Here is a 17,909-nt window from a genome sequence, read left to right as displayed (position 1 = left end):
ATACTTTTGATGTTCAAGTTGCAAAGAATATAGGCAGAATAGTGCTTCAATCCAGGTGGAAGTCATTTGTTAGTGCCCATGACTTGAAAAAGATGGACTTCTTGGTATTCAAGTATGATGTGATGTATCGGATGAAGGTTCTTGATATTTGATCCTAGTGGTTGCGAGAAAGTACCACCATGTTTTGTCATGAAAAATGCTATTAGTGGTGGACGGAAGAGAGAAGAACCCATTGACATTTCAAGCAGCTATGCTAATCTTCCCATGAGAACACCAGAAACTAAGGCCCCGTTCGCGTGCCTTTAAACCCGGCTTGATCCGCTTCTTTTTTCATCCGGAATAGTATTTTTCTCTCATAAATTCCTTCAGATTCATCCAAATTCCTCTAAGCATAAAAAGAAAGCATTGAAGCAAAGGGACAGGAGTAGGATCAGTATCAGTTCATCAAGATCCGTATCCAACTCATCAGGTTGAGTCACAATATCATCAAACCTTGTAGCATCTATGTATATCTACAAGATCATGACATCATTGTTTTGTTTGGACAGAGGAGGAATGACATCTTCAGAGGGCGATGAAGCACATTATGTTCCGAGTTACATGCTCCCACGAGGCACCAGCCTTGATAGTATGTAAAAGAAGAAACTGAAAGAGAGACTCCTAGCTATTTGTTCTGAAATCCCCATCTATGTGTGTGTCGTGAAGTAACATTTCTGAAAGATCTCAAGCTATGGTGAGTTAGGTTTTTCTCTTTTTTTGTTCCAGATTGATATTAATATTGCATTTCAATTGCACGTCCTTCAGCAAGCAGGTTGTTTAGCTTCCTAGACTCCTTGAAGAAATTTACAAGCTAAGTTCAATGGAAAACTTTAACTGTTTTGACTTTCGAACACTGAAAACCCTTTCCCTCTATAACCAGAAATTCTCCAGAAATTACTCTGATGTATGTCTTCCATTGAAGAACAGAGTGTTGATTCTTCAGTGTCATGGCAAGAGTTGGGAAGTGATTTGCCGCATTCAGGTTCCAAAAGCTCAACGCAAAGTTAAAAGGCTTTCCAAAGGTGGGCACGGTTTGCACGTGGCAACAATTTACAGCTGGGAGATATCTGCCTCTTTGAGCCACTGAAGACCAAGAAGTACAGGATGAATGTGCGTATCATTCGCAAAGAGTGAGATTTGGGAAGTGCTTTCTGCTGCTGTTTTCGACTTGTGCTTTTGGGTTTGATAGGGTCGTTTATGGTCATGTGTGTCAGCCGTTGGTGCTAACTTTTGTAGTAGTGATATTAAAGCTTTTATGCTTGGCAAGGGTACAACTTACTCTGTTTTGTTAGATAAGGGAACAAAGTGGTACAACTTACTCTGTTGAGTGCTGAACAATATAATTTATGGTCTATCCATTCCCTGATTAGTTGACTGCGCCGTGTGGGCCGTGTGGTACATCTGTCGAGTGTGTCGTGTGGGCTGCATGGACGATCATGCGCTAGGCAACGATAATGCTCTTATGAGCAGTGGGCGCGGTGGCGAGCTTGCGCGGCGGGCAGGCGCGGTGGATGCGTGCGGGCAAGCGGGTGGGCAGGGCGTGGCGCAGCGAGACTGGGCTGCGGGCCTCTAGCCGGCTCTGCCGCGCCGCTGATCAGGGTGCGTCAGTGGCAGAGCATGCCACGTCACCGGCCAGCGGTCCGGTCGTCGCCACGTCATCTCTTGCCGCGCCACCATACATGGCGCGACACAGACGTTTCGCCGCGCTATAGTAATAACGCGGCCAAAAGTATTAGTTTTGAAAAAAAATTTAAACAATGTTAAATTTAAAATTAGTTTACAACAAGTGTAAAAAAAAATCCCTCGTGATGGGGAAGCACATCATTTTTGACAAGCAGCGAAGGTCTCTGTTCATTCTAGGTTTCAGTCTGTACATCTGAATCCCTGCAGCAATTATCAGGGATGGGAAACCTTTGGAGTCTGCTGTGTCTGATCCCTCTGACTAGCTGACTGCTGAATTGCTGTCCATACAGATGCCCAGTGGCCAGTGCTGTAGCCTGTGGCATGAGCCCCGCTTTGCTAAAAATAATCCCAAATACTGTTCTGGTTGATTCGTGGTGAGAGAAAAATACTGTTTTGGCTGAAAAAATAAGCTAAAAATTACAGATTATAAGACAAGCGAACAAGGCCATTGTGTGTTTAAATTCAGGGGCTAAAGTTTAGGGACGTCATATCGGGTGTCATACGGGGTGTCACATTGAATGTTTAGATAGTAATAATAAAACAAATTATAAAAGTCATCGGTAATCCGCGAGACGAATTTATTAAGCATAATTAATCCGTCATTAGCACATGTTGACGGTAACACCACATTGTCAAATCATGGACTAATTAGGTTTAAAAAATTAGTCTCGCAAATTAGTCTTAATCTATGCATTTAGTTTCATAATTAATCTATATTTAATACTTCGTACATGTGTCAAACATCCGATGTAACGGGTACTAAAGTTTAGGAGGGGTTTATGCATGGCTCCGGTCTCCGGTCCAATCAATTTCTTTGGCCGCCTGCTGTTAACAATTCCCTGGCAGTCTGGAGTACGGCTCAGTGGCTCACCGCCGATCTTGCGATCTGCCTGCCGTCAGCTGAGCAGATGGCGAGCCGGCAAATGGTTCTCTCGGCAAACACGGCAACAATGTGCTGCGTGCAGCGACTGCAGAGGCATCAGGCATGGGCGCATGCGCATCCGGATAGGAGGTGGAACCGTCGGTGTGGCCTGTGGCGTGCGCTCACCGAGCCACCGGCCCTGTCGTCGGCCTTGGGCTTTCCGGATGACGCCGAAGCCGTCATCTGCACAGAGCACGCCGTGATCGACGACCGGCGAACTGGACACAGATCCCAGCGGATCGTGGGCAGCACCAGCACTGCGCCCGGCGAGACACCTACTCGTAGGTTTGGTGCCGCGTGAGTCCGTGACAGGTTGACCACTGACACCACCATCAACGGCGGTGGGCTATTGGGCTCCAGATCTGGAGTGGCCCAGATATAAGGTCACATGAGCCGAATTGGTCCATTCCAAAGTCATCCCATCGAACTTGTGAATCGAGGACTCTAGCAGGTTGCAATAAGTAGGGTTTATTAAAAGTCAGCATGTTACTGCCTCCTCGCACTAGAGAACGCGGAGCATCAGTGGCTCTTCTACGAACTAAATACTGGTCACATCTCTGGATGCATGGTAACGAACTAATAAAGATGTAATTAAACGATGGCGCCAATCAATGGTTAGATATATTTGCGTCATGTTTCCGGCATTCATTCGAGTCTAGCTCAGCACACGTGCACCCTCTGTTTTGGCTAATTAAGTTTTCCGTGGTTCCACTTGCATTTATTTATATTAATCATCGACGGCTACGACTACTATAACATTTTTTTTTTAAATTCAGAGAGACCCCACCAGACAGCCATACGCATGCGACCATTGCAAGTCACAGGTCACACGCTCATAAGTCACGTGTGTCCACCTAAGATATTCTTTCTCATCGTTTTATCATCATCCAATTTTAAAATGAGTATTTGGGACTCTAAACGAATTTAAATGAAAAATTGTCAACTACAAAGCCGTATAACATTTTGAGATCTACAACTTTGGTTTGGTTGTTTCTCCATCCGAGATCGTTTAAAAATTTTGAATTTCAAATTTAAGAAATTCAAATGTAATTTTCCTTAGATAGATGATTTCAAATAAAAAAAGTTATCAACTACAAAGTTTATAACTCTTCGAGATCTACAATTTTGGTCTTGATCGTTTCTCCATCCAAGATCATTTGAAAAAACTTGAATATTACTGTGCAACTCCTATTGTTTTAGAGTCGACTCTCTTTCTAGCCGTCTCTAAAAATCGATTTCTAGAAGTGGATGGAAATAGAGCATTTTTCCATTATATGCACAACAGCACAGAGACTAGAGGCAACAAAATTAAACATTGACGAGTTGAATCAGACAAAGACACAAGATAGATACTAAAACACAAGACAAAGGTAGACTAAATCTAGCCTCCGGCCTCGTGCCCTTGCCCGGCCGTCGAGGTCCTATGCTGCGGCAAGCTTCGTGACCACCTACACTAGCTTCGCGGCCACCTTAATCGTGGCGGCGACAACAACATCTCAGCTACATTACTGGCAACTACTGCCCTTGCATGACGCCACCTCCAACATAATAGGACGCCGCCACCCTCGAGTGTGGCCACCACGAAGAAGAGGACAACTCCACCCACCCCAGACATGAGCCCCATGTGCATCAAATGCTGATGCAAATGGGGGCATATGCCCCTCTCTGCATCTCAGTCCACGGAACCACCACCACATGGTCCACGCTACCACCATCACCGCCTAGCTTGCGGTGGATACACCCGCGACACCTACAACAGTTGCCAGCGGCCATGCGGGCGACGTGGATGAGAGCTGGGAAGGGAAGATGCCGCTAGCCGTGAGCACCGACCACCTAGCCGCAGCTGCCGTGCGTGGCATCCTACTCCTACCCGCCACCAGGCATGGGCACCTGCCTGCCCTGGCCGCATCGCTAGGCTGCTCAGGTGGTGTTTGGTTCTTTAGTCGCTCCTAAAATTCATGTCACATTGAATATTTAGATACTAATAAGGAGCATTAAATATAAATTAATTACAAAAGCAATTACATAGATGGAGACTAATTTATGAGACGAATTTTTTAAGCCTAATTATTCCGTCATTAGCATATGGTACTGTAGCACCACGTTGTCAAATCATGAACCAATTAGACTTAAAAGATTTGTCTCACAAATTACACACAAGTTATATAATTAGTTTTATAATTAGTCTATATTTAATAGATCATGCACGTGTCTAAATATTTGATGCGACAAGATTTTTATCAAATCATAGGATCGAGACCGTTCGAGATTTTCTTCGATGAGACCAAGGTGTGAAACGTGTGTGGAGGAGAGGCGTCCACAGATGGAATATACCATGTGGTTGTGAGCCCCATAGGCCGACACAGGCCTGGACGTCTACTACCTTCATTGAGCGGTCTTTTTTTTTTTTTTTGGAAACTTGCGAGCACTGGCGTATCATGTAAGACTCGTAAATGGGCAACTACACTTGACTGCGCGGTCAAGCGCAATTGAGACGTCTGAGAGATCTCAGAACGCGTCTACTGAGACGCACACACACCCTATACACACACCACGCCTACAGTCCCCTCTGGGGAAAATCCCCCGTGCAGCCACCCACGATCGCCCATGCTGGGATTCGAACTGTGGGCGGGCTGCCTGGCCACTGCCAGCGCTACCAATTGAGCTAGAGCTTGTCCGCTTGAGCGGTCTCTGTGGGACAAATTCCAAACTCTACATTTTTAGTTCCAAAAACTTTTTTCAAAAAGTGCTACAACAGTCATCATATCGAATATTGCGATACGTGCATGGAGCATTAAATATAGACGAAAAAAATTTAATTGCACAATTTGATTGAATGTTTTGAGCCTAATTAGTCCATAATTAAATACTAATTGATAAATAAAAACAAAAATACTACAATAACCAAAATTCCAAACTTCACCCAGCTAAATAAGGCCGCATATGCAGTTCTCTAGGCCGGAGGGAGTACACTGTGTGGCCTAGTACTTGGCTCGAGACCTCAATGGTCCAATCTTGTTTTGGCACCTCGGCTCATGTATCAACATGTGGACCGAGGGCTCTTTTTTTTTTCTGCACCTTGACTTGGTCCACCACTCTCTTTACCAATATAAGGCTCCCCAATGGTCTCCACAAACGGAGAAATTCGTTATTATATATTAGAAAAACAGGGAAAACAGAAGACGACCTGGAAGTCTTCTCATCTTGTGTCTCCGCAGTGGCAAACGCGGCAACCATTTTCCATTGCAAGCTGGCACAGGCGCTAGTGAGCCACACACAATGAGGACCTGTTTGCCCTGAGATCTCCTAGACAAGATGCCGGTCATCGGAAACCAGCTTCCTTGAAGCTGCAATACAGGCGGGCAAGACGCCGTGACCCGCCCGAGGGGGTGTAGAGCTGGCATGAACTCTCCTGCATGCAGATTTGTAATCGACCGATATTTTTTCCTTGATGTATAAATGGTACTTAAGCCGTGTTTATAAAATCTGTAACTGATCCATTCAACCAAACTTCTCAACTTATAGCTTATTATGCTCCAATCACCTAATTTACAAAAAGCCATAAGCTGGTCAGCTCTATTGTAGCTTATAAAAAGTTTAGCTGGTCTAAATTGGGTCTTAATTACTCTATTGGCTTAGTTGGTTATGTTTTTTTTTGGTGAAACCTGTCTATTTAGGTTTGAGTCTCTGACACACTGCATGTCCTTGTATATATTTATGGCTAATTATTCTTTCAAATGTAGATGACATATAATCGACAACTAAATGGTTGTGATCGCTTCGTCAACCACAAGATACACCACCTCAATATCCTAGGAGTGTGAGATAGAGTGCGAGTGTGCGTTTATATTATTAATAAGTGTGCACTCATGTACTTGAGTGTCAAGGCCGTTAACAAAGTTGCGATTTTTTGTTTCTTCAAAATATAGACAAAACTTCCCGGGGTTTTTTCCCCTGCCTGACAGCATGTTGCCGTAACAAACTCTGAACTCTAATCCACTGATTGAGAATTAACTAGCAGGGCCAGCACCACAAGGAAGAATATCTTCGACAATTAGGATGACCTCTAACATGCATGAGCCTTAGCTGCTCCTTGTAAAAAGAAAACAGTCTGAAGAGAGCTTAGCTGCTCATGACCAAGTGGAGGACTTCGCATAACAGCGTGTTGAGCACGAGTCAACGTAACGCAGGCCTCACGGTAACCCTTACCATCGCCATTACTGCGCGGAAGCTGCCCCTGGGTGTGGGTGTGTGACTACTGGTAGCCGGCCGGAACACGGTGAGTCGGTGACCACCAGTCCACCTAGCCTGGCTTCATCGCTCGCTCTCGGCTTTATAAAAGCCGTGCCCAAATGGCATGGGAATGGCATGCACTCCGATCCACCATTGTTCCTCATCCTTGTTTGCGTTGTTCCAGCACAGCAGTAAACCATGAGGAAGGTTTTCGCGCCGCTGCTGGCCGTCGCCGCCAGCACTGCACTGCTCGCTGCAGCCGGCGTCGTGGTCAGCGCGCAGCAGGGCGTGGGGGCCATCATCACGGCGTCTATGTTCGAGAGCATGCTGAGCCACCGCGGCGACAGCGGCTGCCCGGGCGCGTTCTACACCTACGACGCCTTCATCCAGGCCGCCGGCAAGTTCCCTGACTTCGGCACCACTGGCGACGACGGGATGCGCAGGCGGGAGCTCGCCGCCTTCTTCGGCCAAACCTCCCACGAAACCAACGGTACGATCTATCGTCAATCTTTTCCTGTTCTTTCGATCTATATAGACTATATGCATGACTTAACCTATCAATCATGCTTTTTTATTTACGATCGATCGACATGACTGTGTGTACGTGGCCGGCCGGTGGTGTGGTGGGTTGCAGGAGGATGGCCAGCTGCTCCGGACGGACCGTTTGCGTGAGGATACTGCTTCGTGGAAGAACGGGGGCAACAGACGGACCCACCCTACTATGGACGAGGACCTATACAACTCACCCAGTAAGATCGATGAACACAAGCACACGTTTGACTTACATTACATATAAACATGCCCATGTCAAAGGGATGATCATTCGTCAATTCGCACGTTGGCAACAGTGAATACAACTATGAGCAAGCCGGGCAGGCGTTGCAACAGGACCTGGTGGGCAACCCGGGGCTGGTGTCCAGCGACCCCGTGGTGTCCTTTGAGACGGCCATCTGGTTCTGGATGACGCCGCAGGGGGCGAAGCCGTCGTGCCACGCCGTGATGACCGGCGGCTGGATGCCCTCCGCCGACGACAGCGGCGCGGGGAGGGTCCCCGGGTACGGCTTGCTCACCAACATCATCAACGGCGGGCTAGAGTGCGGCCAGGGCCAGCAAACGGACGGCGACGCGAACCGGGTCGGCTACTACCAGAGGTACTGCCAGATGCTTGGAGTGACAGATGATGACAACTTATCCTGCGAGAATCAGAAGCCTTACCCTAATAATTAACGGCCGGCGCATAGCATAGCAACGGGAGTAGTAGTACAGTATTAACAAACATAAACAACCACCGACGGGTGGCTTTGTAAGATGTTTCCCGTGTGTGTGTGTGTGTCTATATATATATATATATATATATATATATATATATATATATATATATATATATATATATATATATATATATATATATATATATATATATATATATATGTGTGTGTGTGTGTGTGTGTGTGGGTGTGTGTATGTGTGTGTTTTATTTAAGGCCTTATTTGGATGCACACCTATCCACGTCAATCTATATGGGTTGAGGTGGATTGGAGTAGAACTTAGTTTAAGTTTAAGTCCAACCTACTTTAACACATATGTATTAACATGGATACATGTGCATCCAAACAAGGCCTAAAGCAGCTGCGGATACCCTTTGTCCCATAATAATTAAGTTTGAGGTTCAAGCTTTTTTACATGAATGTCGAGGACTAATACTAGGGTACCCGAAGAGGAGGAGCTAATAGTCATCAATATTGATTCATCCGAGCAGTCAAGAGCGCGACTACAGCTCCAACCGACCCCAGGTGTGCAGGCTCCGCCTCGTCCGACCTCTGGGTCGGGGCCCTGCCTCGCCCGGCCTCTGGGTCGAGGACTCCGTCTGGCCCAGCCTCTAGGTCGGGGACTCCGTCTCGCCCGACCCTTGGGTCGGAGACGTCCATGCTACACGAAGTTCATGGTCGTCCCAAACTACACCTATCTAAAGTTGAAGATGCCGGGTCCACGTGGGTCATCACCATTGGCACCTCCTTCCAGCGCGCCTACGAGTGCGAGGTCGAGTGCTGCGAACACGCCGCGACAATTGTTGCCTCCATAGAGCTTGCGTCCATCAGGGAGGAGATCGTCGAAGAAACGCCCGACCCTAAGCGGTCGGTCAGGTCTTTCGAGCCTGTAGAAGGCGCCAAAGAGGTCCTCATAGACCCCAGCGGCTCCAAGGGCAAAGTGGTACGTATTGGCACCTCGCTTTCCTCCGAATAGGAAAGCGCGCTCGTAGACTTTCTCCGCGCCAACAGGGACACCTTTGCGTGGAGACCCTCAGACATGCCAGACATTTCGAGAGAAGTCGCCAAGCACGCCTTGAAGATCAGGCCAGGCTCCAAGCCGGTAAAGCAGCGCCTGCGTCACTTCGACGAGGAGAAATGCAGGGCCATCGACGAGAAGATTGCGAAACTTTTAGCGGCCGGGTTCATCAAGGAAGTATACCACCCCGAGTTGTTAGCCAATCCCGATCTTGTACGAAAAAAGAGTGGGAAATCGAGAATATGGGTTGACTACACGGGTCTCAACAAAACATGTCCAAATGATCCGTTTCCTTTGCCACACATAGATCAAGTAGTCGACTCGACCTCAGGGTGCGAAACCCTTTGCTTCCTTGATGCGTACTCCGAGTACCATCAAATCGCGACCAAAGAGTTTGACCAGCTCGCGACATCTTTCATCACCTCGTTTGGATCATTCTGCTATGTCACAATGCCATTTGGTCTGAAGAACACGGGAGCTACGTACCAACGCTGCATGCTCAAGTGTTTCGGGGATCTCATCGGGCAGACTGTTGAGGCCTACGTGGATGACATCGTGGTCAAATCCAAACTGGCTGACCAGGTGGTAGCCGACCTAGAGCAGGCCTTCACGAAACTCCGAGTAAACAACATTAAGCTTAACCCCGAGAAGTGCGTTTTCGGAGTCCCAAGGGGTATGCTTCTAGGTTTTATCGTCTCCGAGCGTGGCATCGAGGCCAACCCAGAGAAGATCTCGGCCATCACAAGGATGGGCCCGATTCAGAATATAAAGGGGGTACGGCGAGTTACAGGGTGCCTTGCCACGCTCAGACACTTTATCTCGCGCCTCGACGAACGAGGTCTCCCCCTCTACTGGCTTCTGAAGAAGGCCAACCGTTTTGAATGGATGCCCGAGGCCCAGGAGGCACTTGACACGGTCAAGCAGCTTCTGACGAAAGCCCTGATCCTAGTCCCTCCAATCGATGGGGAACCGCTTCTACTCTATATTGCGGCCACCAAGCAAGCGGTTAGCGTTGCCCTGGTGGTAGAGCAAGAAGAGGGACACGCCCTCAAAGTGCAGTGTCCCATGTACTTCATCAGCGAGGTGTTGTCCGATTCTAAGACTCGCTACCCCCAAATCCAGAAGCTCCTATACGTCGTCCTTGTCGCCAAGAGGAAGTTGTGTTACTACGAGTCGCATCTAGTGACGGCCGTGACATCCTACCCTCTCGGTGAGGTCATCCAAAATCGGGATGCCATAGGAAGAATTGCGAAGAGGGCACTCGAGCTGATGGGTCAAGGCATTTCATATGCCCCTCAGACGGCCATCAAGTCCCAAGTGCTGGCCGATTTTGTTGCAGAGTGGACCGAGGTCCAAATGTCGCCAACAATCATCGACCAAGAGTACTAGACGATGTGCTTCGATGGATCGCTGATGAAGAAAGGCGCCGGTGCAGGGCTAGTCTTCGTTTCGCCCCTTGGGGTACACATGAGGTACATGGTTCGCATCCATTTCCCCTCCTCCAACAATGTGTTCGAGTATGAGGCACTCATCAACGGCCTACGCATCACCATTGAGTTGGGTATCCGATAGCTCGACGTCCGAGGCGACTCCCAGCTGGTCATCGACCAAGTCATGAAGGAGTCAAGCTACCACAATGCCAAGATGGCCGCATATTGCTTAGAAGTCCGCCAGCTAGAAGACAAGTTTGACGGTCTCGAGCTCAGTCACATCTCGAGGCGTCTCAACGAGGCGGCCGACACACTAGCAAAATTAGTGTCCAGACGTGAGCTGATGTCGTCGGGCGTCTTTGACAGCGATTAGTACAAGCCCTTGGTCCGCTATGAGGAGCTTAAACAAACTGAGCCGGCGGCTCCATCCGACCCCGAAGTTATGGAGCTTGATGAGGATCCATCGACAGAGCACGACCCTCTGGCTGACTAGAGGACGCCCTACCTCAACTACCACCTCTGTGAGGCGCTACCAATGGACAAAACAGATCCTTGGCATGTCACGCGTCGTGCCAAGTCCTTTGTCCTTATTGAGGGTGAGCTCTACAGGCGAAGCCACACCAGGATCCTACAACGTTGCATCCCCATCGAACAAGGGAAGCAGTTGCTGAGTGATATCCATGGTGGGGTCTGCGGGCAGCATGCCGCACCTAGGACCCTAGTGGAAAACGTGTTCCAACAAGGCTTCTACTAACCGACCGTAGTAGCCGACGCTGAACAGATTGTGCACACCTGTGAAGGGTGTCAATACTATGCTCGGTAGACCCACCTGCCAGCCCAAGTGCTCCAAATGATCCCCATCACATGGCCGTTCACGGTCTGGGGGCTCGATATGGTCGGACCTCTCAAGAGGGTGCCCGAAGGCTATGCGCACTTGCTTGTCGCCGTAGACAAGTTTACAAAGTGGATAGAGGCTCGATCGATCTCCGCGATCAAGTCTGAGCAAGCCGTGTTGTTCTTCCTTGACATTGTCCATCACTTTAGGGTCTCGAACTCCATCATCAAGGACAACGACACGCAGTTCACCAGAAAGAAGTTCCTTTGATTCTACGATTAATACTACATCCACGTCAATTGGGCCACCGTGGCACACCCCCACATGAACGGGCAGGTCGAGCACGCAAACGGTAAGATCCTACAAGGCCTTAAGTTTAGGATCTTCAACCGGTTGAACAAGTTTGGCAGACGATGGGTCGTGGAGCTTCCTGTGGTGCTATGGAGCCTAAGGACGCCCCCAGCTGGGCCACCGGCTGCACACCATTCTTCATGGTCTATGGTTGTGTTGACACCATTTTTTGCACGTGTCAAAATGATCAAAGTGGGCTAATCGGCAGGAGGAAAGTTACTGTATACGCTGACAGCCGATGAAAATCAGCTTGTAAAGATGGTTGCCGATGAATGGTGGTGATCGATGGAAAGGTTGATTTAGACTCGGGCGTTGCCGATAAGGTTGGAGATGTTATTGTCGATGCCGATGAAGGAAGGCTTGAAAACTACTGCCGATGAAATAGGAAGTATGCCAATGGAAAGGAGGTCGGTGAGAATTCCATCGTAATTGAGGCGGACAGGGAAATAGATATGAGTTGATTTCCTTTTCTATATTTGTTAGAGTATGATTCATGTAAGAGTCACGTGTTTCCTTAGATATGGACTTGGTGTCCTAGTCGTATTTGGTTATGTCTCTTTAGATCAGGGTATAAATATAGATTGAGGGGCAATGTAATATATATCAATCAATATCAAAACCAATTTTTACTCCTATTTGCATCTACTTACTTTTCGGCGACTTCGTCAATTTGCATATTTTTCCTTTTTACGAGTTCTCATTGATTCGGCGAGTTGCATCGCTTTAGTGCGACCTTCGGCGATTCTCAAGTTCCGCGTGAGTACCTCTTGGCCGTGACTTCTGGGCGTATCGCTGTTGTCAGGACCAAAATGCTCGTATCTTCATCCTTATCGATTAACAGGTCAAATCGACTGGCACGCTTTGGATATCGATTCGGGTATTAGCCCTTTGTGTTTGCAGATCCACTTTTGCATCAACACATCTTTTGACACGCCTAGTGGGACAAATCAATCCGATCAATATGTTCAATCCCGAGATCGATTCAGGGAACATTATCGCGGTATCAGAAGAAGATCTTAAGGAAGAGCAGAGGCAGGCTATGGAAAAGGCTATAGAAGAATACATGCAGCTTTGTCTGAGATCGTTTAGCCTGAACAAGAGTGGACAAGTCATCCAGAAGCAAGATTTGCCGTTGCCTTGGCAGGTTACCTTTGACTCCAATCCTGGTAAACTTCAAGAGATGGTTAATTCTGCAGTAAATCATGCTTTGATTAATCATTCCAATATGCTGTCCAATACTGTTCATAATGCTGTGGTTCGAACTCTCAAAGAAGGACAAGCGTCACCGCATTACGTTGGGCCTGCCTATCACCAACCAAAGCCGGCATCTGTCAATACTCCATTGGCTCCCTCAGCCGTTGTGGGTACAGAAGTTACTTCTCCTCCAGTATCGGCAGGCTTACCTAATATTCAATCTACACCGATACGATCAGATCCGGTACTACCAGGAGGACGAGTTCAGCTTAATACAGATCTATCGACATCAGCTATGTCAGGCCCTATGTCTCAGAATAGCCAGATTCCTGCTAATTGGTGGGGATATGATATGCCTCCGGAGTCATCTGCTTTCAATCCTAGGTTACCTCAAGTGTTTGATGCAGTAGGAAAAGCTCCTATACCATCGGCTGTTTCGCTGATGGCTCAAGTGCCTCAATATGCCACAGCAACTACTGTGCAACCAACTCCAGGTGGTTTCCAGATGCCTTTGGTTCAAACACCCAATTCAAGTCCATCGGCAAGCTTACTGCCGATGCAGCAGAAAGCCCCTGCTATGAGTCAAACTGGGGTTCAGTTCATGCCTCAAGCTGGTTATAATTATCCAACAATGTCAGCAAATTACCAGCCATCGGTAAGTTTTGTATCGATGAGTTCTAATAATGGTTGGTCAGGACAGTTACCTGTTCAACATATAGTTCAGCAAAATCAGCAGGTTGCAGGGATTCAACAAGGTCATATGCAAGCTGGTTTCCAGAATCAAGCATCGGCAGCTCAACCGATGAATCCTTTCTAGCAGGTTAATGGACCACAAGTAACGGCAAATATGCCGATTGCTGGAGATCGTGGGCCACAAAGATATGTGGAGGGATATCAGCAGGTACCTCCTGTAGAAATTCAGCCAGTTCGTCAGCAGGAGGCTGATGCTTTTTGGGCCGATAAGATAGCAGAAATTATGAAGGATCAGTTTGGGAAAAAGCCCAAGGTCAATACTTATTCTTATCGGACTCCATACCCTCCTGCATATGATTTAATTCCTCTCCCAAATCGGTACAAGGTACTAGATTTCACTAAATTCTCTGGGCAAGATGATACATCAACAATGGAACACGTCAATCGCTTCATTATTCAATGTGGAGAGGCAGCTAGCAGAGATGAATTAAGAGTTCGATTATTTTCATCATCTTTGTCTGGATCGGCATTTACATGGTTCATTTCATTACCACCAAATTCTATTATTACTTGGGTTGATCTAGAAAAACAATTTCATAAGTATTTCTTTGCTGGAATCCATGAAAAGAAGCTTACCGATTTAGTAAAATTGAGACAGCATAATGATGAATCGGTAGAAAACTTTGTGCAAAGGCTACGAGATGTAAAAAATAAGTGCTACAGCCTGGTGCTGGATGATCGGCAGCTTGCCGATCTGGCTTTCCAAGGGTTATTGCCACATCTTAAAGACAGATATGCTTCTCAGGAGTTTGAAAGCCTCAGTCATCTTGTGCAAAGGATCTCTGATCAAGATACTAGGATTTTTGAACCTAAAAAGAATTGGAGTAAAAAAGTATCATTTGTTGAAGAAGTAGGAGATTCTGATTCTGATGAAGAACCAGTTATCGGCTTAGCTGGGTGGGTTAAGAATAAAAAGCCGATATCTTGTCCCTTTGGTCAGAAAGAGCCAGAAAAGTTTACCTTTGATATCACCAAGGCCGACAAGATATTTGATCTTCTGCTTCAAGAGGGCCAAATTAAGCTGTCACCTAATCATGTGATCCCATCGGCAGAAGAGTTGAAGAAGATCTTGTACTACAAATGGCACAATGCAACTTCACACAGTACAAATGAGTGCAAGGTGTTCAGGCAACAGTTACAATCGGCTATTGAATCTGGGAGAATTAAGTTTGGTACTTCCAAGGCCCAAAAGCCGATGAAAATTGATCAACACCCTTTTCCAGCAAATATGTTGGAGGCCAAAGGGAAGACCAAGGTATTGACGTCAGAGGCTGCTGAGAAAAATGCATCAGTGGATCCCCAACATCGGATAACTACCGATGATGCAAAAAGTAAGGGTTTGCTGGGAGAAAGCAGTAGTTCCAAAAACCCTCCTCGACCTGGCATTGTGATTACCCATCGAAGGCAGCAGGAGGGTTGGCGTCAGCATAAGGACCGATATCGACAACAGCAAAAAGAGAGACGTCGGGAAGAATGGTATCGGCATAAAGATCATTGGAGGTGCCCGTTTTTCATCCATTGCTGGGAAGAAGGTATTAAATTGCCAACTGTTGAAAATTGCCCTGAGTGCAATGGTTATTATGGGGTCAATCGGTCAGAAAGGAGGTTTCAACCTGGCAATCAAGGTTTATTTATCAATGAGCCGATCAGAGGCAGAGCATCAGTGCATGATCGGCTGGGGGGCAGACTTAGTGTACATGAAAGGCTTGGTAAACGCGCTGGATATTTTCCAAGGAATCAAGAGGAGCTTGAGGAGATGGCAAACGCAAGAGTTCCCGATGAAGAAATATTCTACAGGGACCCTAATATACGCCGTGTAGAATCAACTGGGACCTGTTATCAGTCAGTTTGGAAAACCAAGTTTCCTCCATGGTGCCCGGAGGGTCTGACAAAGACACAGAAAAGGAGGATGCAACGTGAGCATCAGGAGGATTTATACCGAGAGGAAAATTCCTCCAATGAGAGGTCCGGTCATCAGCAGTGGCAGGTAAAACACAAAAATAAGGGTCCATCGGCAGATGTTAATATGGTATTCATGTTGCCGATGGAGTTTTTGGCACTATCTGATAATGAGGAAAAAGTTGTTCTCTCTAATCAAGTAGCTCAGTTGACACTAGATCCAATGATGGCTGTTTTTGAGAAACCTACCGATGATGAGAGACAGCATCTTAAGGCTTTGTTTGTGAAAGACAGAGTTGATGGGCAGCCTGTATCTAAGATACTTATCGACGGAGGGGCTGCGATTAATAATATGCCTTATGTGATGTATCGAAAACTTGGTAAGGAAGATAAGACTTGACCAAAACCGATATGATGCTGAAGGATTTTGAAGGCAATGTGTCACCGGTAAAAGGGGCAGTATGCGTTGAATTGACCATCGGCAGCAAAACCTTGCCGACGACGTTCTTTGTTATTAATGGCAGGGGTGCATATAATCTGCTTCTAGGGAGGGATTGGATTCATGCTAATTGTTGTGTTCCTTCTACAATGCATCAATGCCTCGTACAGTGGATTGGGGATAAGATTGAGTTTGTCCCTGGTGATTCTTCTTATATCATCGCATCGGCAGAATCAGATACTTATGAGCGAACTAAATGCATATCAGGAGAAGTTTGGGAAAAAGAGTTCCTTAGAGTTGTTGATTATGAAATTTCACCGATCCAAGCAGTCGGTTTTGAAGAAGAGTTTTAATGGATAGGTTTGCCGATGATGGAAAATTAGGTCAAGGGTTCACATCGGCAGATGATTTAGTAGAAGTAGATATTGGTGATGGTGATAGGCCAAGACCTACTTTTATTAGTGCTAAGTCAGATTCCAAGTGTAAGCAGCAAATAACTGATTTGTTAAAAGAGTATAAAGATTGTTTTGCTTGGGATTATACTGAGATGCCTGGATTAAACCGATCGATAGTTGAACATCGGTTACCTATCAAATCTGGATTTCGGCCATATCAGCAGCCAGCGCGCCGATGCAACCCTAACATACTTCCTGACATTAAGGCTGAAATAACTAAATTAATTGAGGCAAAGTTTATTCGGCAGTGTCGATATGCAGAGTGGATCTCTAATGTGGTTCCTATTTATAAGAAAAATGGAAAACTTCGTGTTTGTATTGATTTCAGGAATCTCAACAAAGCCACACCGATGGATGGCTATCAAATGCCGATTGCTGATTTGTTGATTGATGGTGCAGCCGGACATCAAATTATCAGCTTCATGGATGGTAATGCAGGTTACAATCAAATATTCATGGCTGAAGAAGATATTCCCAAGACTGCTTTCAGATGTCCAGGTCATGTAGGGTTGTTTGAGTGGATAGTCATGACGTTTGGTTTGAAAAATGCCGGCGCTACTTATCAAAGAGCTATGAACTTTATTTTTCATGAATACATCGGCACATTAGTGGAGATCTACATTGATGATGTAGTGATTAAGTCTGGAGATATCACAAAACATCTACCCGATCTACGAAAGATACTGGAGTGCACAAGGAAGCATGGATTGCAGATGAATCCTAATAAATTTGCATTTGGTGTATCGGCAGGTCAATTCTTGGGTTTTATGGTGCATCAGCGGGGCATCGAAATCAGTAAGAAGTCTATTGATGCAATTAACAAGGTGGTTGCTCCTGCCAATAAAACTGAATTGCAATCTTTGATCGGTAAGATTAATTTCATTAGAAGATTCATATGTAATCTGTCGGGTAAGATCAAGGCTTTCAGTCCATTACTTAAATTGAAAGCCGATCAGGAATTTGTATGGGGAGCTGAGCAGCTGTTAGCCCTAGATGAAATTAATAAATATTTAACAAATCCTCCAGTGCTAGTTCCACCTCAACACGGGAAACCTTTCAGGTTGTATTTGTCAACTAATGATACCGTTATCGGTTCAGCTCTTATTCAAGAATTTGAAGGGAAAGAACGTGTTATTTATTATTTGAGCAGAAGATTAGTGGATGCTGAGACAAGGTATTCGGCCATCAAAAAATTATGTTTGTGTTTATACTTTTCTTGTGTCAAATTAAGACATTATTTGTTATCTGCCGAATGTACGGTCATATGCAAAGATGACGTAGTCAAGTATATGCTGTCGATGCCGATATTAAGTGGTAGAATCGGTAAGTGGATTTTAGCATTATCAGAATTTGAACTACGTTACGAATCGACTAAGGCAGTTAAGGGGCA

The 17,909-nt window shown here is 46.3% G+C and overlaps 1 pseudogene; it reads left to right on the top strand.

The window, feature by feature from the left end:
- The first annotated feature begins 7,023 nt into the window (after positions 1-7,023).
- LOC136508384 (chitinase 11-like) lies at positions 7,024-8,204 on the top strand (annotated as a pseudogene).
- The last annotated feature ends 9,705 nt before the right edge of the window (positions 8,205-17,909 follow it).

The sequence above is a fragment of the Miscanthus floridulus genome, chromosome 1, assembly GCF_019320115.1.
Source record: "Miscanthus floridulus cultivar M001 chromosome 1, ASM1932011v1, whole genome shotgun sequence".
Lineage (NCBI taxonomy): Eukaryota > Viridiplantae > Streptophyta > Magnoliopsida > Poales > Poaceae > Miscanthus > Miscanthus floridulus.
This window is presented reverse-complemented; position numbering and strand designations above follow the sequence as displayed.